Below are 25,369 nucleotides of genomic sequence, written 5' to 3'. Positions count from 1 at the left end.
CCCCCTCCAAACTGTTGCGATGATTTCATCTTGTGCAGGCATATAGGATGGATATGTGAGAGCTAAAATTAAAATGCAGTTATTTCACTTGTAAGAGGCCCTTGGCTCCAACAGAGCAAGATAATCCAGGCTTTTGCTTTGTCGAATGCATTAAATGAATTTGTTGAAATAGAGAAGGCAACATATTTTAAATGGAATTAATAATACTGAATTAAAGAATTAGTGTGGTAATATGTGAAATCATGTTATTCAATTTCCTAAAGGATTATTAGTTTTCTTAAAAAGTTTTATTTTCACTTTGTTCAGTCATTCATGCATTCAGCAAAAAATATCCATTGAGCACTGGGTAGTGCTTCAGGGCCTTTTAGGCCCAGGGTATGCTGGTGGTGAGGAAGCTAGAAAGGGTTCCTGCCCTCGAAAAGCCTTCAGTCAGCAGATGAGGAAGACCAACAAATAAGCAATTATGAGTTATTTAGTATTACTTGATCATATGTATCTTGGACATTCTAATACTTCCTCTGGAGTCTAAACCAGTGCGGCTCAAACTTTGAAGTGCTTACCGATCACCTGGAGATCTTAAAATGCAAGTTGTGATTTAGGACACCTGGGGTGGGGCCTGAGCTTCTGCCTCATAATGAGCTCCCAAGTGATACCAATCCTGCTGGGCTGTGGACCACACTTTGAGTAGCAAGGCTCTAGAGTGTTCTGACTGAGACACTAGAGAGCTAACACCCTTTTTGTGGGATTTGACCATATATATAAAAAATATGTATGTATATACATATATATTTTTTCAATCAAGTGTGAAAAATCTGTGGTATCCCATTAATTATCCTAAGGATGTGCAAAATGCAAATAACTTTAAATCCATTAGGTCACCTGGTGAGCTTATGCCACCCAACCCAAAACCTATATGACAGCAGGAGCTGAATAGCAAATTATTAGGTAGTGGAAAAACAATGATTAAAACCTAAAGCTGGCCTCCTTACATACATAATTATTCTTATTCAGCACATTTGGAAGTGAAACCACATTTTTCCCCTGCCTTTTTCATGCTCTCTCTCTTTTTGCTTTTGAGATGTTGATGTATTTTTGTATTTCATCTACTTATTAGCAGTGTGGAAACTCAGTAAGAAAAGCTGAACTTTTTATTTATTAATTGCCTGCTGTGAATATAGTTCCTTGTTGTGGAAGGATACAAAAGAAGTGAAGATTCAGAGATTGCTCTTCTACTTTTAGTTCATTAGGGAGGAGGAAGCCTAATAGAAATAAAAGAGCTAAGATTTAGCATACTGTGAAATGATATATACTACAAACTGACTGTATAAATATCTTCAGCAGGGATATCTAACTAAATTACAAATGAAAGTTATCCTTACATGTTTAATATAGTTAATTGCTGTTGTTTAAAGCCATCTGCTGTCAGTAAATGAATGTGGTTGCACTTGTGTCTCCCTAAAGTGAAAGGAAGATTTATGAACTTTAAAGACACTTGTAGAATTCCAACACAATTTAATTTACTAGTAACTACTATGGATGTCATAGCCTTTGGCCCTTCAACAATAGGAGTTTGTTTTTCATTGCCATGGGTGAAATCTTTTGTTCTCTTTAGGTGCCAGTTTTGACTACACTTTTCCTAATGGGTCTGCTGATTTGATTTTTTTTTTTAAATGTTACCTGAATGAATTAATATTTATTTATTTATTTATTTATTTTGCGTTTCGCGGGCCTCTCACTGTTGTGGCCTCTCCCGTTGCGGAGCCCAGGCTCCGGACGCACAGGCTCAGCGGCCATGGCTCACGGGCCCAGCCGCTCCGCGGCATGTGGGATCTTCCCAGTCCGGGGCACGAACCCGTGTCCTCTGCATCGGCAGGCGGACTCTCAACCACTGCGCCACCAGGGAAGCCCGAATTAATATTTATTAATTGTCCAGGCTATACCTAGATATTGTTGGGGTATACTAAAATGTAAAAAGACTATGAAATACATATACATGTAAAAAGATAACGCAAGGGTGGTATTGGTGGCAATTAAATGGTTTATAGGCAGTCAGTTTTTATAGTAGTTTAAAAGTAAGTGACCTGTGGACTGGGTAGTCAAGGAAGACGATAAGAAGATGGGATGCATCTAAAAAGAATGAGAAGAGCCTTCACTGAAAGTCGAAGAGAAATTAATTTATATTTAAAGTGCCCTCTACATACAAGGCACTGGCTGAAAATCTGTGGGAGACACAAAGATGAACTAGATATGGATTGTATCTTCAAAGAAAATAGAAGGGAAAATAAAACAAAAGCTCACAAATATAATACAGGGAGCAAGTAACAAGTGCCTTTAACAGATAAACAGATTTAAATAAGTTTAATCATTATTTAATAAAAATAAGATTTACTTAATTGATCCCTCTCTTAATGAGAAAAATACTTTTAATTAGTAAGCAAAGGTATATCTACTGTAGATAGATAGTGTAGGTAAGCTAGGCTATGATGTCCCAGGGCACTGAAATGTAGAGTGCAGAAATGTAAAATAATAGATCAGACCAACAGCATTTATTGCATTACACGTGGATAGCATATGTGGTCTTCCAGCACAGAGAAACTGAGTTTAATACCTGATGAATACCTATTTTTTTTTTATAGTGAAAAAAAGAACCTACCAAATGCCCTGATTCTTGATGACTCTGGTCATCAAGTCATCATCTTGATGACTCTGGCACATAGTACTAAGACATAAGTTGATCTAAAGGCAACTTGCTACTTGCCCAGGTCACCAGTATTGCTAGTTTTAGCCTTGGCGGGTGGTGTTCTTTGAAATCTCTTCATGAAAGAGGTGTTATCTGTGCTGAACCTTCAGGATTAATTAAAATTTAGACTTGTCAACATTGAGAGGAGGAATATTCCAAGTAGAGATAAAAACATTAATGTGTATACTTAGAACATTTGTTTCTGCTGTAGCTTAGGGTACATAGAGAGAAATTGTTGGAAAGGCATGTAGACCAGGTCATAGAAACGCATTAGTATGTCGTTAGTGGCCTTGAATAAATAAAGGTGTATGTAAGTGTTAAAAAGAAATTAGTGCAACAAGACAGGGTGTTTATTGGGGAGGTCCCAGGTACCCATTCCTGTTTCTATGGAGTGGCATTCTGTTGTGCCGTTTAGTATAGTCCAGCATCTGACCCTTGGTTCCTATACCTTCAGACTAATTTGTTAGTCTGTCTTGTCTCAGGATGGACTCACCCTGCTCAAGGTTACAGAAACTGATGTCTGAATTCAGAATGCTGTTTTATTAATTTATGGCACAGTTGTAATATAAATAGATTCATCTCAGTCAAGCCATTTTCTAGATGCACCATAAGGGAAGTCAAAGAATCAGAAGATTTTTAGTGATTGTGAAATCAAATCACAGGGAGTCAGATATATGGCATAAATGTTTAACAGCATTAGCCTGTAATAAGTAAATGCATCAATCTCTATGATGGGACTGTCCTACCCCTGGAATCCAACAAGTCTGTGGATCAAGGTGTTCCTCCTCCAGGCAATGCACAGATGACTCTTCTACAGTTCTCTCCCCTTCTATCTTTTAGAGCTGACTAAGGCCCCCACTTCCTTCCTACTTCTTTCTTTCACAGCTTTCATACATTCTATCAAATTACAGACAAGTCTTGCTGGCCTAGAAGCCAGGTTCTCTTTAACATGACAACTCTCTCCTGTTTTTGATATGCTGTAAATTTTAACTTTTTGAAAACAGTCTTATCAAAGATATTAAGCACTGGCCAAATTTGGGTGTGTGAATGTATGGGTGGGGGGGTAGGATGGGACCCAGGGCAGAGCTGCTCAGCCAGCTGTAGCAGCAACAGCTACATACATATTGAAAACAATGTGGAGGCAGGAATTGGTTTGGCGTTTTGAGAAATAATGAGTAGAGTACTATGGTCTCAGAATGTAGGTCTATGTTGAGAAAGAGTAGAAGGTAAAGGTAAAGATAAGTTAGTTAGGTTAGGGTTATGAAATGCCTGAAAATAGAAATAAAAGACTTCATTCTAAAGTCAGTGATTTTCAAACATCTAGCAATGAAAGTTTTTCAAGCAAAATATAGCCCAAATTGTTTGAAAAGTGGTGAATGAATTTCCTTTTAAATCATCATCGTGTGATGGAAAACACACCTATGAAGCAGCTCTACAAAGGTTGTCTAGTCCAGTTTCATTATGCAGAGACCCAAAGAAGTTGTGGAAATTATCAGTTGTGGTGGGTAGAGCCTGGACCAGAACTTGGATCTGCCACCTAGTTCAATCCAATTTTTACAATACTGGTCTATATTACATTTTTTGTTCACATTTTTCTAATACTTTACATAATTTGGCATTTAATCAATGAAGAGCACTTATCACCTTATTAATTTTGGAAAATATTAGTGCTATTACTTGAATTTATTTGTGTAGTGTTTCAAACCTTGATGATCTGAATCATTTGATATTCACAGCAACCGTGTATGGTAGGCAGGCTAGGTAGTAGTTATCCCTATTTTTATAAGTAAAGAAATTTAGTTTCAGACAAGGAAAACGACTTGCTCAAGGACATATGGCTTTTAAGTGGTACACTTGGTACCAAACCTAGGATATCTGACCTTTACTCTCGTTTTCTTATCACTGTACTAGACTCTGTAACCTGAATATTTAGTAAATGTTAGTGACATAATAAACCAAGTTTCAAGGACCTCATTAAAACCATTTTATTGACTTTTGTGAAAGCTGTGGTAGGCTGTAATATTCTGCAGAATAAATTGCCATGGAATATTTTTTAAAAGAGCTGAATTTGCTGCTCAACAGTTGCTTTGGTTTCCTTGGCAACAACATTCTCCCTCTGTCCAAGAGATTTAGTACATATAAATAAGGGTTTGGAGATACACACGCACACACACATTTTTTTTTTCTTTTTATTTCCAAATTTCTTACATTTGCTCTTCAGTTTCTACCATTTTATTTTTTAATTTATTTTTATTTATTTCAAAGAAATACATGCTTATGATTTTTAAAAATTAGTACAAAGGGATTATAATAGAAAGCGGCGTTCCTAATTGCCTCTTCTCATCCTCAGTTTGCTCCTTAAAAACCATTTTTAACTGTGTGTCTTTAGTTATTCTCATGACTACCATCAAAAGACTAAATAATATGCTAGTACCACTATTCCTTGATTTGTTTTGGATGTTATCTGTCAAATACATACTATGAAAAATGAGAGCTCACTAACACTGTTCTCCACCCTACCTAAACTTTTTTTTTTAAGATTTTTTTCTTTGATGTGGACCATTTTTAAAGTCTTTATTGGATTTGTTACAATATTGCTTCTGTTTTATGTTTTGGTTTTTTGGCCACAAGGCATGTGGGATCTTAGCTCCCTGACCAGGGATCAAACCTGCACCCCCTGCACTGGAAGGCAAAGTCTTAACCACTGGACTGCCAGGGGAGTCCCCACCCTTCCTAAATTTCATTATGCCATTAGTTTTAGTTATTCTCTTGAAAGCTTAAATAATGTAATCAGTGCTAACAAAGTCTCCAGAACAGTAAGCTTAGCTCACAAACACAGAGCTCCCAACTGGCCATTTTATTTGAGAAGAGATTGGCAGAAAACATACCTATGTATACAAAACCAGAGAAAACCCATACCAGCTTCCCAGAAAAATCTGTGGATATCAATGACTAACCAAGGATCAAGTTATGTAAAGAAAACAAGCAGCATGAAAAATAAAAACAAAGCAATGGACCCAGAAAGGAACTGAGGTAAATAAGGGAATATAAGAACTTAAAATCTTAAAATTAAGTTTAAAAAGATAATTATTCCATCAAACAAGGAAAGATGCTAAGGAATGATGAAAGATGAAAGATGAAAAAGGAATAGGAAAGAAGAATGAGCTCTTGGGAGTTAAGGGAAAAAAAAACAACTGTATCCCTCCACCCCCTGCCAAATGCAATAGAAAATATAAAAGCATAAGTTGAAAAAACCTATAGCAAAAGGAAATAGGAGATATGAGGGAAGCTGACATGAAGGAACTAACCCAGGAGTCCAGTGTAAAGAAATCCCAGATGACAACTGTGTAGTAGTTTGACATTGGGCTTCAAAGAAATGTGTCTTGAAAAAGAATGCAATGCCTATGCCGTAAATAATAAAAAGCTGGAAGATGTTAATGATAATGTTGAAGATGGCATGTTATTTCTGGCAACAGCAACATCAAAAAAAGAAAAGCAGTTATCCACAGATGGAAGAAAGGGAGGAAGGGGAAGAGGGAGGGAGGGGAGGAAGGAAGGAAAACAGACCTGGTTAAGCAAGTTATGGTTCAAAACTGAAGAAAACTAAAACAGGGCATGATTTTGAACAATTAATTGATGGAGCTTAAGGAAACAAAAAATCCATTTGATCTCAGTACCTTCAGAAGACACAAGGTGGGCCTGGTGAGAAGGAAATTTTATCCAAGCCCACTACTAGGGTCTGTAGTGAACAATATTTAGATGATCTTAACCTGGTACTTAACATTATTTTCAATGTTGAGGATCAATCTGAAGACAAAACAGAAAATTTTAATTTTTTATTGTGGTAAAAAACACATAACATAAAATTTACCATCTTAACCATTTTTAAGTGTACAGTTCAATAGCGTTAATCATATTCACATTTTTATGAAACAGATCTCCAGAACTTTTTTTTTTTTTTTTTTTTTTTTTTTTTGCGGTACGCGGGCCTCTCACTGTTGTGGCCTCTCCCGTTGCGGGGCACAGGCTCCGGATGCGCAGGCTCAGCGGCCATGGCTCACGGGCCCAGCCGCTCCGCGGCATGTGGGATCCTCCCAGACCGGGGCACGAACCCGTATCCCCTGCATCGGCAGGCGGACTCTCAACCACTGCGCCACCAGGGAGGCCCTCCAGAACTTTTTTATCTTGCAAATCTGAAACTCTATACCCATTAAAGAAGTCCCCTTACCTCCCCTCTTTACAGACCCAATACGAGATGTTAACAACAGGGGAAACGGGTTGGGTGGGAGGATTTATGGGAACTCCCTGTATTATCTGCTCAATTTTCTGTAAACCTGAAACTTCTAAAAATTAAAGTCCGTGAATTTAAAAAGTACTTATACTTGAAAGGGAAAGGATTCTTATTTGAAAGCACTTTCTTTTTTCCCACCTGAAAATTTCAAAATAGGTAGACTGGCTACTTCTGCTTTTTATTTGGGGGTCTTCTTTGCCCTGTTTTTTCTTTCATAAAGGTTTTTTGTTTAGTTCCTTTAAGTTTTCTACAAGGCCATTAGAAGTCTATTTGGATATATCTTTAATCTGGAATTATTTTTTCCCCATCTCTTCCTTTCCTCCTCTTTGAAAAAGCTAATGAAAAGGAATTTATCTTTATTTGGTTCTTCTGAATTGTACTTATAAGATACATTAAATTAACCATAGAATGTAAATGTTATATTCTACTAGCTCGGATTTTCATGGTCCCTCCCCGGATAATCTAAATTTGATTTCTTTTATCTATCTTTGTGGAAAGACAGTATGTTTTGCTTATTTGGTTGTTTTTACCTATTTCATATGTTTAGAAACACTTCTCCCCCAAATAAAAGGTTGGTTAGTAATTTAGTGTAGATTTTACTAAAGGAGTATTTTTTTCTTAAGTCACTTAACTCTCTACATTATTGCTAATTAGTACTGAGGCTGCTGCCCTCTGGTGTTGGGAGTTAATGGAGAAAATGATTAATGCTGGTGGAAGGAATAAACAGACAGGTAGTATATCCAATCCTGCATGGGATCTTTTACACCAAATAATTTAATGAGCACTATACCTTACCAAAAAAAACTATGAAAATGGTCTTACTGAGTGCCCAAAAGAATATGAAAATTATAATGTAAATGAAAAATAATATGCTTCTCAGATACAAAGTCATCTTAGCTTTCGGCTCACCAGACTTAACCTTGTTAGAAAATCTCTTCAGTGTAAGTGGTAGTTTTGTTTTGTGGTTTCTGCTTCAGAATTTTCTCATGTCATTTTCCCTCTGAAATATTTCATTATTCATGTAGGTAAAAACTATAAAAAAAACCTAAATGCCCACCAATAGGGGAAAGGATAAATAAATAAACTAGAACACTGTGACATTTGAAAAGAATACACATATCTACATGTATTGAGAGGACCTCCAAGATTTATTGAATGAAATGAGCAAGTTCCAGAGCATTGTGTACAATTTGATACCACGTATATAAAATAAAAAGATAAAGCAAAACTACATTTCTGTAAGTATGTAGATGTAGGTAAAGGTCTGGAAAGATACATCACATACAGTATTGGCCCCCCTAAAAGAGGGGTCTGGGAATGATAATAGTCAAAGATCTCTGTAGCTTTATTTGCGTTATTAGTATTTTTTAAAACAAGGAAAGTGTATTGATGTACTTATAATTAATAATTAAAAGTAAAAATTCAAACATGAACAAAGAACAGTTAAGTGGTCAACTGTCTGGTAATGGTTTCTAAGAGCAATAGGAGTTCAAAGTCAGGAAGACTTTAAGTAAGAAGTAGAATTTGAGCTGGGTCTTGAAGGTTAAGTAGGATAGGAATAGATGGTGGATATGGGGGCAGAAAATTTAGAGTGGGAGAAATAGAGTAATAAAATAGAATGAAACTGATCACGGAAATGAAACTGAACAGGGGACATGCAAGAACAATGAAGAGATTTTTTTTAATTGAGGTATAGTTGATTTATAGTATTACATTAGTTTCAGGTGTGAAACAGTGATTCAAAATTTTTATAGATTATACTCCATTTAAAGTTATTATAAAACACTGGTTATATTCCATGTGCTGTACAATATATCCTTGTAGCTTATTTATTTTACACATAGTAGTTTGTACCTCTTAATCCCCTGCTTCTATTTTGCCCCTCCTCCCTTTCCTCTCCCCATAGTTTTTTCTCTATATCTGTGAGTCTGTTTCTGTTTTGTTATATTCATTAGTTTGTTTTATTTTTTGTATTCTACATATAAGTGATTACATACAGTATTTGTCTTTCTCTGTCTGACTTACTTCACTAAGCACAATACCCTCCAGGTCCATCTATGTTGTTGCAAATGGCAAAATTTCATTATTTGGGGGACTTTCCTGGCGCAGGAAAGTTAAGAATCTGCCTGCCAATGCAGGGAACATGGGTTCGAGCCCTGGTCTGGGACGATCCCACATGCCGTGGAGCAGCTAAGCCCATGCACCACAACTATTGAGCCTGTACTCTAGAGCCCACGAGCGACAACTGCTGAGCCCACGTGCCACAACTACTGAAGCCCACGCACCTAGAGCCCGTGCTCCGCAACTAGAGAAAGCCCACACTCAGCAACAAAGACCCAACGCAGCCATAAATAAATAAATAAATAAAATTTTAAAATTTCATCATTGTGTGTGTGTGTGTTGTATCTTCTTTATCCATCTGTTGATGGACACTTGGGTTGCTTCCATAGCTTGGCTATTGTAAATAATGCTGCTATGAACATTGGGATGCATGTATCTTTTCGAATTAGTGTTTTCGTTTTTTTCAGACATGTACCCAGGGGTGGAATTGCGGGATCATATAGTAGCTCTTTTTTTTTTTTTTTTTTTTGAGGAACCTCCTTAATGTTTTCCCTAAGTGGCCGTACCAATTTACATTCCCACTAGCAGTGTAGGAAGGTTCCCTTTTTTCCATAACCTATCCAGCATTTATTGTTTGTGTACTTTTAAATGATGGCCATTCTGACCGATGTGAGATGATACCTGATTGTAGTTTGGGTTTGCATTTCTCTAATAATTAGCAATGTTGAGTATCTCTTCATGTGCCTGCTGGTCATCTGTATGTTTTCTTTTTTTTTTTTTAATTAATTATTTTTGTCTGCATTGGGTCTTCATTGCTGTGCGCGGGCTTTCTCTAGTTGGGGTGAGCAGGGGCTACTCTTCGTTGTGGTGCTCGGGCTTCTCATTGCGGTGGCTTCTCTCGTTGTGGAGCACGGGCTCTAGGTGGGCCGCCTAGAGTAGTTGTGGCACACAGCCTCAGTAGTTGTGGCACACAGGCTCAGTAGTTGTGGCTTGCGGGCTGTAGAGCGCAGGTTCAGTAGTTGTGGCGCACAGGCTTAGTTGCTCCGCGGCATGTGGATCTCCCCTGACTAGGGCTCGAACCCATGTTCCCTGCATTGGCAGGCAGATTCTTAACCACTGCACCACCAGGGAAGTCCCTGTATGTTTTCTTTGGAAAAATAACTATTCAGGTCTTCTGCCCATTTTTTTAATGGGTTTTGTTTTTTTTATATTGAGTTGTATGAGCTGGTTATATATTTAGGATATATTTAGGATATATATATTTAGGATAACCCCTTAATGGTCATATCATTTGCAGATATTTTCTCTCATTCAGTAGGTTGTTCTTTCATTTTGTTGATGGCTTCCTTTGCTGCGCAAAAGCTTTTAAGTTTAATTAGGTCCCATTTGTTTATTTTTGCTTTTGTTTCCTTTGCCATAAGAGGTATATCCAAAAAAATATTGCTACGATTATGTCAAAGAGTGTTTTATGTTTTCTTCTAGGAGTTTTAAGGTTTCCAGTCTTACATTTAGGTCTTTAGTCCATTTTAGCTTATTTTTGTATATGGTGTAAGAAAATGTTCTAATTTCATTCTTTTACGTGTAGCTGTCCAGTTTTCCCAGCACACTGATTGAATAGACTGTCCTTTCCCCATTGTATATTCTTGCCTTCTTTTGCATAGATTAACTGACCATATATGAAGAGATTTTTTAAAAACTCAGGTAGAGCACATGTGTTAGACTCTTGTGGTGATTAAGAATAGGTGAAGGAAAACTAGTATTTATTGAATGACAATATGCCAAACATGGTACTAGACACCTTCATATAAAAAGTCTTTTTAAATCCTTCCAAGGATTGTATGAGGTAGTAATTACCTTTTTGTTTAACCTACACACAAACTCAGAGAAATGGAGAGAGTATTTGAATCCAAAAAGGTTTTGAACTCCTCTGCCCTTTGAGATCTGATCCCACCCTTCCCAACCTTTACATTTGATGTAATCAGAATTGGACTTTATTGTTGGTTCTTGGTTGATTAATCTGGCTGCAGTATGTAATCAGGATGAGATGGTTTAGAGTAGCAGAGGGTAGCTTGGAGACTCTTCTAGAAATATAGATATAAAAGTTTTATATTAGGATGCTCATAGAATCTTATAAGAAACTTAAGGAAGAAATAATGAGACTTATTAATAAATTGATTTCTGTCTTTTTTAAAAACACACAGAATGGTAAACACTTCCCATTTTGTTAAATCACAGCATTTTGCTAACTTTGAATCAGCTCTCCTTTTTAAAGAAATAAATTGTAAAATCAGTTTAAATTTCTGTGTCTACTTCCCTGATCCCATTCTCCTCTCTTCCTCCTTTCCCCAAAGTAACTAAGGCATATTTAGGACTACTAGGGTTTTGTCTAAATTTCCTGTTTCTTTAAAAAATAGTTTTGTTTTTCTTTTCTCTTTTTTAAAATTATTTATTTATTTATTTGCTTATTTATTTATTTTATTTATTTATTTATTTTGGCTGCTCCTGGTCTTAGTTGCAACATGCAGACTTCTTAGTTGCGGCATGTGGACTCTTAGTTGAGACATGCAGACTCTTAGTTGCAGCATGCATGCGGGATCTAGTTCCCCAACAAGGGATCAAACCCGGGCCCCCTGCACTGGGAGCTCGGAGTCTTACCCTCTGGACCACCAGGGAAGTCCCTGTTTTTCAATTAAATAAAGATAACCCTGGAGGTTAAACAGCTTTAAAAAAAAAAAAAATCCTTAGTCAAAACTATTTCAATGCCTGAAAACACTCAATCAAAATTGAAGTATTACATTTCTTATAATATATGCTTAGTATATAACTTTTGAAAATATGGATACTATTAACTTATCCTTAAATAGTACACTGTAAGATTTTGAGAAGCTATAGTTCTTTAAAAAGAGAAGTCAACAATAACTTATGTCAAATACAGCCTAAGATGTTCTCTAAATAGAAATGTCACATTTTACAAAGATAGTAATCAGTTGTATTTGTGGTTTCTGTAAAATTAGATTCATACTTACATAAAATAAATGACTTAAATGTCCTCTCCTCCAAATATCAAGGAACTTTTACATAATTATGAAGGAAAACTTAACAGTAAAAGAGTTGACATTATATCACAACTCACACTGACATGAATTTATTTTTTGTAATTTGCATATCCTTTTTTAAAACTCTGTTTAAAAAAAAAAAACAACTCTGTTTTATAAAGCCACTGAGAATTCAAGCATTTTTCAAGTATTGTATTTTTTTTCTTTTTTGGGGTGGGGTGGGGGTGGGGGCTGTGCTGCGTGGCATGTGGGATCCTAGTTCCCCCACCAGGGATCAAACCTGTGCCCCCTGCAGTGGAAGCGCAGAGTTCTAACCACTGGATCACCAGGGAAGTCCCCCAAGTATTGTATTTTTAACATTAAATTACATTTTCCATATGTTTTGTAAAGGGAAAGGAAAAAACCATCCAATATTGTTTGTCATTAATTCATGGTTTATAAGGTAAAACACTATGCATCTGTACTTAACCATTTTCCTCTGCTCCAACATCAGTTTTACAGCTTTTCTATATACTTTTTTTAAAATCAGGCTTATTGAAATATAATTTACATTTACATAATTGACAGTAAATTTCATCCTTTTAAGTGTTCAATTTAAAGAGTTTTGACAAGTGTAAATAGTTGCATAACCAACACCACAATCAAAATATAGAGCATTTCTATCCTGCAGAAAGTTGCCTCATGTCCTTTTGTAGTGAATCCCATCACTCCAGCCCCTGGCAACCACTGATCTAATTTAAGTCCAGTAGTTGTTTTTAATTGGGATGTAATTCACATAACATAAAATTATAGAATTCACTTTAAAGTATCTAATTCAAGGGGTTCTAGTATATTCAAAAAGTTATGCAATCATGGGCTTCTCTGGTGGTGCAGTAGTTGAGAGTCTGCCTGCCGATGCAGGGGACACAGGTTCGTGCCCCGGTCCGGGAAGATCCCACATGCTGTGGAGTGGCTGGGCCCGTGAGCCATGGTCGCTGAGCGTGCGCGTCCGGAGCCTGTGCTCTGCAACAGGAGAGGCCACAACGGTGAGAGGCCCGCGTACCGCAAAAAAAAAAAAAAGTTATGCAATTACCACTAATTTCACAACATTTTAATCACCTTAAAAAGAAACTCTATACCCATAATTAATAGTCACTCCTCTCTTCTCCTAACTCCTGACAGCCACTAATCTGCTTTCTGTCTCCATGGATTTGCCTGTTCTGCACCTATTATATAAATGGAACCACACAATATATGGCCTTTTATGTCCCTGTTCTTTCAACTTGGCATGTTTTCAATTTTCATCTGTGTCGTAGCATAAATCAGTAATTATAGCTCATTAGCCATTTGTGCATCTTCTTTAGCAAAATGTCTGCTTAAGTCCTTTGTCCGTTTTTTTGGGGGGTGGTCTTTTTATCGTTGAGTTGTCATATTTCTTCACTGTTCCAATAGTTTGCCTTACAGAAATCATAACAGTATATAGACTTTTTGGGTTTAGCTTCCTTCACTTAACAATGCTTGTGAGATTTATTCATTTTGTTGTCCATATTGGTAGTTTATTCCTTTTTATTGCTGAGTAGGATTCCATTGTATGGGTGTACAACAATTTGTTTATTCATTCACCAATTGAGAAACATCAGGTTTCAACTATTCTGAATAAATCTGCCATTAAAATTCATGTACAGGTCATAGTGTGAACATGTTTCATTTCTCTTGGGTAGATACCTAGGAATGGAATTACTATTCAGAATTTACTGAGAAATTTTAAAATAATTATTGGGTATTGAATTTGTGTCAAATGCTTTTTCTGCATCTACTGAGAAGATCATGTTTTGTTTTTTTTTAATTAAAACTTTATTTTTTAAGCAGTTTTAGGTTCACAGCACAATTGAAGTGAAAGTACAGAGATTTCTCATACTCCCCCTGCCCTTACTCATGCACAGCCTCCCTCATTATCAGCATCCACCACCAGTGTGGTACACTTGTTAGAACTGATAAACCTACATTGACACATATTAATCACCCAAAGTCCATCATCTATATTATGTTGTTGGGCTGCACCCCGCAGACCTGACAGCCTTATACTTGCCCAGCCTCAAGACCGAAGAAAGAGCCCCGAGTCAGCAACAGAGACATCAGTGATTTAATGGACATGAGGATCTTACATGTCTGAAGCAAGGTCCTGGAGCAACACCCCACCATGTGTGGGAGATGGCAGGCAGGACATGGCAGTAGTCTTTGCTATTGTGGAAGGGAGGGGGCAATTTACCAGTTATAGAGGGAATTGATGTCAGGTTGGCTCATCAGTTATCAGGGAAACCAGCAGAGTAGCATGCCCCTCACTGCCCCTTTGTTAAGCTATCATAGCGGAGATGTTCTAATCTGAAGATTAGAACAATCACTAGCTGGGGCTGGGGGCAAGTATGTCTCTATGATTAGGAGGGAAGGTTAGTCATGTGAGTACGGTGTAGGTGAAGCAGGCACTGGTCGAATAGGGGATGTTCAGAGAGCAAGAGAACAGCCATCTTGGGTGGCCTGGTCATACATATGTTTTAATCTTGGTGGTGTACATTCTGTGGGTTTGGACAGATGTGTAATGACATGTATCTACCATTATATTGTCATACAGAATAATTTCACTGCCCTAAAAATCCTCTATGTTCCACCTATTCATCCCTTCCTCAACCCTCAACCCCTGGAAACCACTGATCTTTTTACTATCTCTGTAGTTTTGCCTTTTACAGAATGTCATATAGCTGGCCTCATACAGTATGTAGCCTTTTCAAATTGGCTTCTTTCACTTAGTAATATGCACTTAAGTTTCCTCCATGTCTTTTCATGGCTTGAGATCTCATTTCTTTTTATCACTAAATAATAGTCCATTATCTGGGTGTACCATAGCATTAAGCAATTTTTTTACTTTGAGATATAATGAATTACATTGGTTTTTAGATGTTGATTCAACTGACATTCCTCAGAAAAATACCACTTGTTATTCTTTTTATATATTTTGGTAAGGATCTTTTTGTATATCTGTTAGATTTTTATATCAGGATTATGCTGGCCTTGTAAAATTAGTTGAAGTGTTCCCTGCTCTATTTTCTGAAAGTGTTTTTGTATGATGGCATTTATTTCTTTAAATGTTTGATAGAATTTGCCACCCAAACCATCTGGGCCTGAAGTTTTCTTCATGGAAAGCTTTTTGAGAACAAGTATAATCTCTTTGACAGATAAAGGGCTTTGGGGATTTTGTTTCATTAGTTTCAATTTTGGAAAATTAACTTTTCTCAGTCTATTTAGAGTTAATATTATACCACTCCTTGTAAATTCTTGCAACATTGTTGGCCCATGTTTTATCATCAATACCACCTCCATCCTTTATCATTTGTATCACTTTTTATAAAAGTGTTTTAATTTTTGCTTTAATCAGTCCTAAGCATTTTAAACATAAAGAAGGAAAAATAGTCTTTTTATATTTATCCAGCTGTCTACCATATCCAGTGCTCTTCTTTCTTTCCTAAAAATTCAAATTTCCAAGTAGTATCACTTCCCTTCAACTTGAAGAATTTCCTTTAGCATTTACTGTAATACAGATTCACTGGCAATGAATTATCTTAGTTTTCTTTATACATATGTTAGATTTCTTGGTATTGTCTTTTAGATCTCGGAGGCTCTGTTAAATTTATTTTTAACCTTTTTCTCTCTGTATTTCAGAATAGATAATTTCTATTGATCTGTCTTCTAGTTCATGTACCCTTTTCTCTTTCATCTCCATTCTGCTATTAAGACCATTTAGTGAATTTCTAATCTCAGATATTGTATTTTTCAGTTCAAAAATTTCCATCTGGTTCTTTTGTATAGTTTCTATTTCTTTTCTGAGATATCTCATCTTTTCCTCCATTGCAAGAACATTTTTCTTTAAGTCACTGATAATAGCTGTGTTAAAATCCTTGTCTGCTAATTCTAACATCTGGGTATCTTAGAGTTGATCACCACTAATTATCTTTGCTCTTGAGAATGGGTCACATTTCTCTAGTTCTTCATTTGTCTGGTAATTATGGATTGCATCATGGACATTATGAGTGTTCTATTATGGAGAGCCTGGAATCCATTATTCCTCAAGAGAGTGTTTATTGTGTTTATTTTAGCATGTAATTAACTTGGTTCAACTCAAACTGCAAACTGTTTCCTGGAAGGCTGCTCAAATCTCAGTTTCTTCTTTTATCCTTAGCTGATGTCTGTCCCACACATGTAGTACAGGAGTCAGCTAGAGTTTTGGACAGAGTTTATGCACAGAATGTGGGGTTCTTCCTCTCCAACTCTCTCCTTTCTGGACATATACTCCAGTGGCTGTGGTTGCCCTGAATTTTGTGCTCTGGTTCTTCAGGCCACAAGGACCGTGGGATTTCCATTGGTGTTTCAGCCACTGTTCAGGGCTCTGACTACTGTCTGCTCTCAAAAGCCATAAAAACAGGAAACATCCCATGCTGGTTCCTTCTCCCCAGTGTTAACTCCCTTTTAGAATCAAATCTGCATTTGTTCACTCTCCAGGACCTTAAGGTCATTGTGGATTTTGGTTTTCTTTCTTTTTTTTTCAAATTTTTTCTAGAGGTTATAGTTGTTACCTGTGGGAAGGTCAGATATGGTTGGAGTTTACTTGGCTATACAGGGAACAGGTGGTACATGATATTTTTTTGCACCATTTAAAATTATTTCTTTTTCTGTTTGCTGGTATAGAAAAATGCAATTGACTTTTGTATATTGACCTTGTATCCAAAAACTCTACTATAGTCTAACATTAATTCTAAAAATTATTTACTCTTTTTTTTAATATTTCTTTTTTATTTGCATTATTGGTTTTTGTTTTTTGTGTGTTTTTTGGGGGGAGGGGTACACGGGCCTCTCACTGCTGTGGCCTCTCCCGTTGCGGAGCACAGGCTCGGGACGCGCAGGCTCAGCGGCCATGGCCATGGCCACGGCCCATGGGCCCAGCCGCTCCGCGGCATGTGGGATCTTCCCAGACCAGGGCACGAACCCGTGTCCCCTGAATCGGCAGGCGGACTCTCAACCACTGCGCCACCAGGGAAGCCCTATTTACTCTTTTAGATTTTTTAATGTGTTCAGTCATTTCATCTGCAAGTTATGTGAGTTTTGTTTCTTTTTTTTCAATTCTTGTACTTTTTGTCTCTTTTTCTTTTGGCTAGGACTGTAGGATTTTCTTCTCCCCACCCCCACCCCCCACCCCCGCCTTCCTCCTCCTCATAGCTAGCCATTATCAGATTCAGGAAGTTCCTTTCTATTCCTCATGTGCTAAAAGTTGAAAGGTTAAACACTTTTACTTGTATGTATTTTAGGTTGAGTTCCCTAGAAGCAAAGATAGGAATTTCTGTGCAAATGATTTCTCTCAGGAGAAACCTGTAAAGGAGTGAGGGAATCGAGTTAGGGAAAGGAAAGAACTAAGCAATGATATAGTTTCAGGTGAAGTTTAATCTCAGCTCGATACTATGCTCTCTGGAGTATTAATTGCATAACAGAGTTATACTCCTGCAGCAGACAGTCATTGGCTATTGGCTGTAGGGGAAAGGTGTGTATAACCCTCAGGTCCTCTGCATAAGCTGCCTTTGATCATCCCAAGGCAGTTCTCCAGAGAAGGTTGCATGTGTGAACTCATAGCAGTAGTACCTATAGCAGCTAGAGAGGGACACAACCATCAGTTAAAACGATCTCTGGAGGATCTTAACAGGATCTTAGCACATGCATCCTGAGTTTGTATATATTCCTTGTTTGCTAAGATTTTATCATATGTAATAAATGTTTAACTTTATCAGGTACTTTGTCTGTTCAGATTGTCATTTGATTTTTTTTTAAACCTGTCGATGTTGTGGATCACCTTGACTGATTTTCAAATATTACACCAACGTTATATTCTGGTGTAAATTCACCTTTGTCATGATTTATTATCCTTTTTATATATTGCTGGATTTGATTTGATAAATTTTATTTATGATTTTTGCACCTGTGTTCATTAGTGAGGTCGGACTATGATTTTTCTTTCTTATGATATCTTTGGTTGTTGTATCAAGGTTAAGCTAAGCAGAGGAAAAGAGTTGATGGGTGTACCCTCTTTTTATCTTCCCTGGAAGAGTTCTTTTAAGATTTGAGTGATTTATTTCTTAAATATACTTTTCAACTTGCCATTCAAGTCAGCTGGGGCTGGAGCTTTCTTTGCAGGAGCATTTTATTATTTAATCTCTTTCACATTTATAATTCTAATCAGGTTTTTTTTTCCTTGAGCAAAATTGTCCATTTTGTCTAAATTTCAAATTTATTGGTACAAAATTGTTCTTAATATCCTTTTATCATTTTAATGTCTGTGGTATCTCTAGCACTGACCTGTTTTTCTTTCATGATGTTATTTATTTGTGCCTTCTCTTTTTTCTTTCAAAACAAATTTTTTGCTTTGTATATACTCTTTTATTTATTTATTAAAAAAATTTTGTTTAATTTTTAAATATTTTCTCGGCTGCACTGCACGGCATGTGGGATCTTAGTTCCCTGACCAGGGATCAAACCTGCACCCCTTGCATTGGAAGTGCAGAGTCTTAACCACTGGACTGCCAGGGAAGTCCCTGTATATACTCTCTTTTGATGTTTATTTTCTAGTTCATTAATTTATGCTCTTCTAGTTTAGGGGTTTTTGTTCATTGTCAATTTTATTATTCATTTCATTCTTTTTTCTTTTATTAGTGGTAAGAACACTTAATATGAGATCTACCCTATTACCACATTTTTAAGTACACAATACAGTATTGTTAACTATAGACACAGTGTGTACAGCGGATCTCTAGAATTTATTCATTTTGCATAACTGAAACTTTATACCCTTCTAAAGGCAACAACCTATTTTCTCCTCCCCCCAGCCCCTGGCAACCATCATCCTACTCTGTTTCTATGAGTTTAACTAATTTAGATACCTCATATAAGTGGAACTATGCAGTATTTGTCCTTCTGTGACTGGCTTATTTCACTTAGCATAATGTCCTCTTAGTCCTTCCATTGTTCATATCATTCTTTTTTTTTCTTTCTTTTTTAATTATTTTTTTGACTGTGTTGGGTCTTCGTTGCTGTGCGCGGGCTTTCTCTAGTTGCGGCCAGCAGGGGCTACTCTTCATTGCTGTGTACAAGCTTCTCATTGCAATGGCTTCTCTTGTTGTGGAGCACGGGCTCTAGGTACATGGGCTTCAGTATTTGCAGCACACAGGCTCAGTAGTTGTGGCTCACGGGCTCTAGAGCGCAGGCTCAATAGTTGTGGTGCACGGGCTTAGTTGCTCCGTGGCATGTGGAATCTTCCTGGACCAGGGCTCGAACCACCCATGTCCCCTGCAAAGTCCTCATTTCATTCTTAAAATGCATGTTTATATCATTAATGTTAAGCCTTTTCTACTATGTACATTTTTCTCCCTCAAACTACTACTTAGTTGTACCCATTCATTTTTCATATGTAGTATTTTCATTACCATTTGATTCAAAATATTCCTAATTGCTGTTTTCTTTTTTGACCATTGTGTTATTTAGATGTTAATCAATACCTTTATCTAACTCTCAGATAACACAAGGATTTTAGAACACTAACTATATTTACTTTTATTAGTCTATATTTTAAAAGCCCTACCATATGTTCTTTTTATAGTCAATATTTATGTAGAGTAATCTATATATCCTTTTTTCTTCATTTCTCAACTCAAACCTTCCATTTGGGATCATTGTACTTCCGTCTGACATTGAGCTCTTAGTTTTTGTCTGAAAATGTCTTTATTTTACAGTGTTTCTTCCAAGATATTTTTGCTGGGTGAAATTAACACTGGCAGTTTTTTCTTTCAGTGCATTAAAGATATAATCCCATTGCCTACCAGTTTACATTGTTACTGTTGAAAAGTCAACTTAGAATGACTATCATTTCTTTGAAGGTAATTTTTTTCTACCTACTTTTATAATTTTCTTTTTGTCTTGATTTCAAAAGATTAGCTATGATGTTTCTAGGTGTTAATCTCTAGAAAACATAGACAAAGAGAAAATTGTGAAGGTAGGTAGAAGAGGAGAACAACAATTTTGCTGTGTTCTGTATCTTTCTCCTCCTTCAGGGAATCTTCTTAAATGTGTTAAACCTTCACCCTGTATCTTCTTTGTCTCTCAGACTCTCTTATCTTTCCATGCTTTACTGTTGGGTAAATACCTTGGGTTTTGGGTATGTATCTTGCCCTGTTCATTTCTTCCCTTTGGCTCTTCCTGAGTTGTGTCCTTCATAATGAACTGGGTAACACAAGTAAAGTGTTTTCCTGAGTTCTGCGAGCTATTCTAGCAAATTATTGAACCTGAGGAGGGGATCATGGCAACCCCTGATTTATAGCCAATCTGTAAGAAGTAAGGGTAGGGCTTCCCTGGTGGCGCAGTGGTTGAGAGTCCGCTTGCCGATGCAGGGGACACGGGTTCGTGCCCCGGTCCGGGAAGATCCCACATGCCGCGGAGCGGCTGGGCCCATGAGCCATGGCCGCTGAGCCTGCGTGTCCGGAGCCTGTGCTCCACAACGGGAGAGGCCCGCGTACTGCAAAAAAAAAAAAAAAAAAAAAAGAAGTAAGGGTAGCCTGGGGCTTGGGATTAATGTCTGAAGTGGGGTCAGTCTTGTGGAAAATCATATATCTAGGTCTTTTTCCTTCATCAGTATTTTATATATAAATAATTTTAATATATTAATATAAATTAAACTATAATATGACATCTTTTTTTTACATTTTTCCCTTTCCCACTTAGTCTTTTTTTTTTTAATTTTATTTATTTATTTATTTATTTTTGGCTGTGTTGGGTCTTCGTTGCTGCACGCAGGCTTTCTCTAGTTGCGGAGAGCGGGGCTACTCTTCGTTGCAGTGCACAGGCTTCTCATTGTGGAGCATGGACTCTAGGTCCGTGGGCTTCAGTACTTGTGGCATGCAAGCTCAGTAGTTGTGGCTCGTGGGCTCTAGAGCGCAGGCTCAGTAGTTGTGGTGCATGGGCTTAGTTGCTTCGTGGCATATGGGATCTTCCTGGGTTCAAACCCGTGTCCCCTGCATTGGCAGGTGGATTCTTAACCACTGAGCCACTAGGAATTCCCTCCCACTTAATCTTTGTCTGTAAGTGTAAATAGTTTTTCTTTGCCTGTTAGCACAGTGTGCTTAAATTTTTGTTTCTTTTTCTATTTACCACAACATTTCCATGCTCATAGCATGGAATTCTATCCTATGTAATTTTATATAGTTAAACAAATAGGCCATACATACACAAATTCAAAAGGTACTTGACTAAATACCCTCTCAATTGTTTTCCCATATCCATCTAAGTGTTCCTACCCAGAGACACTACTATTAGCTTTTTTTTTTTTTTTTTTTTTGCGGTATGCGGGCCTCTCACTGTTGTGGCCCCTCCCGCTGGGGAGCACAGGCTCCGGACGTGCAGGCTCAGCGGCCATGGCTCACGAGCCCAGCCGCTCCGCGGCGTGTGGGATCCTCCCAGACTGGGGCACGAACCTGTGTCCCCTGCATCGGCAGGCGGACTCTGAACCACTGCATCACCAGGGAAGCCCTATTAGCTTTTTGTACATATTTTCACAGATATTTAACCTGTCCCTTAATATAAATACTAGTATACTATCCTGCCAGTGTCCTGCGCTTTGCTTTTTTCCCCCACTTTAAATATTTTTGTCAGTGTATATATAGAACTGCTCCATTCTTTATAAGAGCTAGATAGTATTTCATTAAATTGATATCCAAACTAATTAACCAGTGTCTTACTAATGGACATTTATGGTTTTGTTTTGTTATTTACTATTTCAGTCAGGGTAATGCTTGTAGTACACACATATTTAGACGTGTGTTTCTCAGTATCTCTGTGACATCAATTCCTAGAAACAGAATATTGAGTCAGGTTATGTGCCTTTAAATTTTGATAGATATTGCCAAATTGCCCTCCAGAGAGGGTGTACCAATTTATTCTTCTACCAGAAATATGTAAAAGTGCCTGCTTTCCCAAATTCTTGCACCACAGTGTAGTATCAAATATTTTTCTTTGCCAATGTGAAAAATGAAAGCTATATTTTAATTTTAATTTTTCTTAAAAATGAGCCTGAGTATATTTAAAAGACATCTATCTGTATTTCCTTTTTTATGAACTGTCTTCATATCTTTTGTTTATTTTTCTATTGAGTCATTGATCTTTTCTCTTTTTTTATTTATTTTAAAGAAATAAACCTTTGGTTAACTTACATATTACAGATGGTTTTATTTTATTTTATTTTTTATTCTTATTGAAGTAGTGTTGATTTACAGTGTTGTGTTAACTTTCTGGTGTACAGCATAGTGATTCAATTATACACATATATGTATTCTTTCTCAGATTATTTTCTATTATAGGTTATTACAAGATATTGAATATAGTTCCCTATGCTATACAGTTAGGACCTTGTTGTTTATCTATTTTATATATAGTAGTGTATATCTGTTAATCCCAAACCCCTATTTATCCCTCCCCCCTTCCCCTTTGGCAACCATAAGTTTGTTCTCTATGCCTGTGCATCTATTTCTGTCTTGTAAATAAGTTCATTCATATCATTTTTTTTAGATTCCATATAAAAATGACATCTATGACATTTGTCTGACTTCACTTAGTATGATAATCTCTAGGTCCATCCATGTTGCTGTAAATGGCATTATTTCATTCTATTTATGGTTCAGTAATATTCCATTGTGTGTATATATGTATACACCACATCTTTATCCATTCATCTGTCGATGGACATTGGTTGCTTCCATGTCTTGGCTACTGTAAATAGTGCTGCTATGAACATTGGAGTGTGTGTATATTTTCAACTTAGAGTTTTCATCTTTTCCAGAAAAGTGGGATTTTATATGCCTGAGAGTGGGATTGCTGGATCGTATGGTAACTATTTTTAGTGTTTTAAGGAACCTCCATACTGTTCTCCATAGTGGCTGCACCAATTTACATTCCCATCAACAGTGTAGGAGGGTTCTTCTTTCTCCACACCCTATCCAACATTTATTATTTGGGGGCTTTTGGATGATGGCCATTCTGACCAGTGTGAAGTGATACTTCATTGTGTCAGTAGTTTTGATTTGCATTTCTCTAATATTAGCTATGTTGAGCATCTTTTCATGTGCCTGTTGGCCACCTGTAGGTCTTCTTTGGAGAAATGTCTGTTTAGGTCCTCTGTCCATTTTTTTAATTGGGTTGTTAGTTGTTTTGATTACAAATGTTTTTTTTTTCAGTTTGTCTTTTGGATATATTTATGTAATTTTTATCATGCAGAACATAATTATAATTTTATTGACAGATAATACTTGGTAGATATGTCATACTTAACATTTTCTGTTTGTTGAACATCTTAAAGTGTTTCTAATTTTTTTCCAGTTTTATTGAGAAATAATTGACATACATCACTGTATAAGTTTAAGGTATACAGGACTACCCTGGGGTCCAGTGGTTAAGACTCCATGCTTCCACTGCAGGGGGCACAGGTTTGATCCTTGGTTGGGGAACTAAGACCCCGCATGCTGCATGGTGCAGCCAGAAAAAAAAAAGTTTAAGGTATATGGCATGATGGTTTGATTTACATATATTGTGAAATGATTACCACAGTAGGTTTAGTAAACATCCATCATCTCATACAGATACAATAAGGTGTTTCTGATTTTTTAAAAGCTATTTTCAAGAATGCTGAGAGCATTGTTTTACATACAGCTTTTTTTTTCTTTTGGATTATTTGTGTGGCATATGTAAAGATGACATATATATGAGATAGAGATATTTAATTTCTGAGAAATGCAGTCAGACCATAATTGTAGCATGAGTTTGGAAGCATATGAAAATTGGGCCTTATTAAAAAAGAAATAAAACCCGTCTTATTGTTTCCTTCATTGATAGTTTTCATGCTGATGGGAAAGTTTCTCCTGATTGTTAGTATTTTCACTACTCCAAAATACGTATTAAACATCAGGCCATGAATCTTTTTCTGGTACAAATTAAATTAAGTACAGAATTACAGAATCTCAGTTGACAGGGACCTAGATGTCATCTTGTTTAAGCTCCTACTCAGAATTAAAATGTCTAAAGTATCCCTAATAGATAACTTCAGTGTCAGAATATCCCTGATATAGTAGGCTCTTGTCTTACTTGGGAGCTAGATTCTAAAGCCAATAAATAACGAAAATTTCATAAAGTAAAAAATTACACTTGGGATATCTTAAATTGCCTATGAACTACAGAATATGTGACTTCAAGTATCTATCTTGGTACAGTTACATTACTGTTTAATAACATATATAGTAATTCACCATATATAATGGAGCACATGCTCAAAATGTAATCTTTAGCAGTGCTTTGGGAGGTAGGGCTAAGTACATATAGTTGAATATGTGTAAGTTAAATGTATATAAAACTATACTATGTAGAACAGTATTGTATAGTAGAAGGACTTCTGGTTCTAGTAATGACAGATGAGGTAGTTTGGACAACTTTCCTCTAACAGCTAGAAAAGATAGACAAAGTATAGATTTATAGGTGTTAATGACTCAGCAGGTTAGTCAGGAATTTCCCATTCAAGATCTGGAAGAAGACAGAAATTCAGAGAGGTTGAGTTTAGCATTTAGGGCCACCTTTGACCTGTACTCATTTTCTGATTCAGGATGGGCAGCCAAGAGGTTTAGCAGTCTTTTTGTTAGCCTTGCTAGAATAGAGGGACAAGTATTGGAATTTAGGGCCTACCATAGGCTGAAAATACTTCCACTTGAATACTGGTGAATACTGTGAATACCGTAAATACTTACCTGTGAATACTGGTGAACTTGAACTAAACATCTTGCACACAGACTGCATCCAGCTCTGAGTCATTTGGAGCCTGAAAAGTGAATTAAGGGAAACCTGGATTACTAGTGTCTTCAGGTGCCTGGAAGAAGCAAAAAAAAAAAAAAAAAAAATCTTCCCTAGAGGAAAGTACCTTCATCCCAGGTTTCAAATTATTCCTACTAATAATGTTTCAAATATAATATTCAATACAGAGTCAAAGATAACCAGACACGCAGGGAAACAAGTCAACATGAACAAGAACCTGAAGAACCAACAGATAACAGAAACTCCTGAAGGGGCTCTTTATACTGCAGTTATCAAATCCAGGCTTTAGTATTATTTTTTAAAATATTT

The 25,369-nt window shown here is 36.8% G+C and overlaps 1 protein-coding gene across 3 annotated transcripts in view; it reads left to right on the top strand.

The window, feature by feature from the left end:
- The window catches only part of PGM2L1 (phosphoglucomutase 2 like 1), a 74,698-nt gene that overhangs the window by 1,201 nt on the left and 48,128 nt on the right, over window positions 1-25,369 (top strand). The gene's annotated exons all lie outside the window — the stretch shown is intronic.

Source organism: Mesoplodon bidens (genome assembly GCF_964165515.1).
Source record: "Mesoplodon bidens genome assembly, chromosome: 7".
In the NCBI taxonomy this organism is placed as follows: Eukaryota; Metazoa; Chordata; class Mammalia; order Artiodactyla; family Ziphiidae; genus Mesoplodon; species Mesoplodon bidens.
The sequence above is the reverse complement of the archived record's forward strand: the minus strand, read 5'-3'. Positions and strand labels throughout refer to the sequence as shown.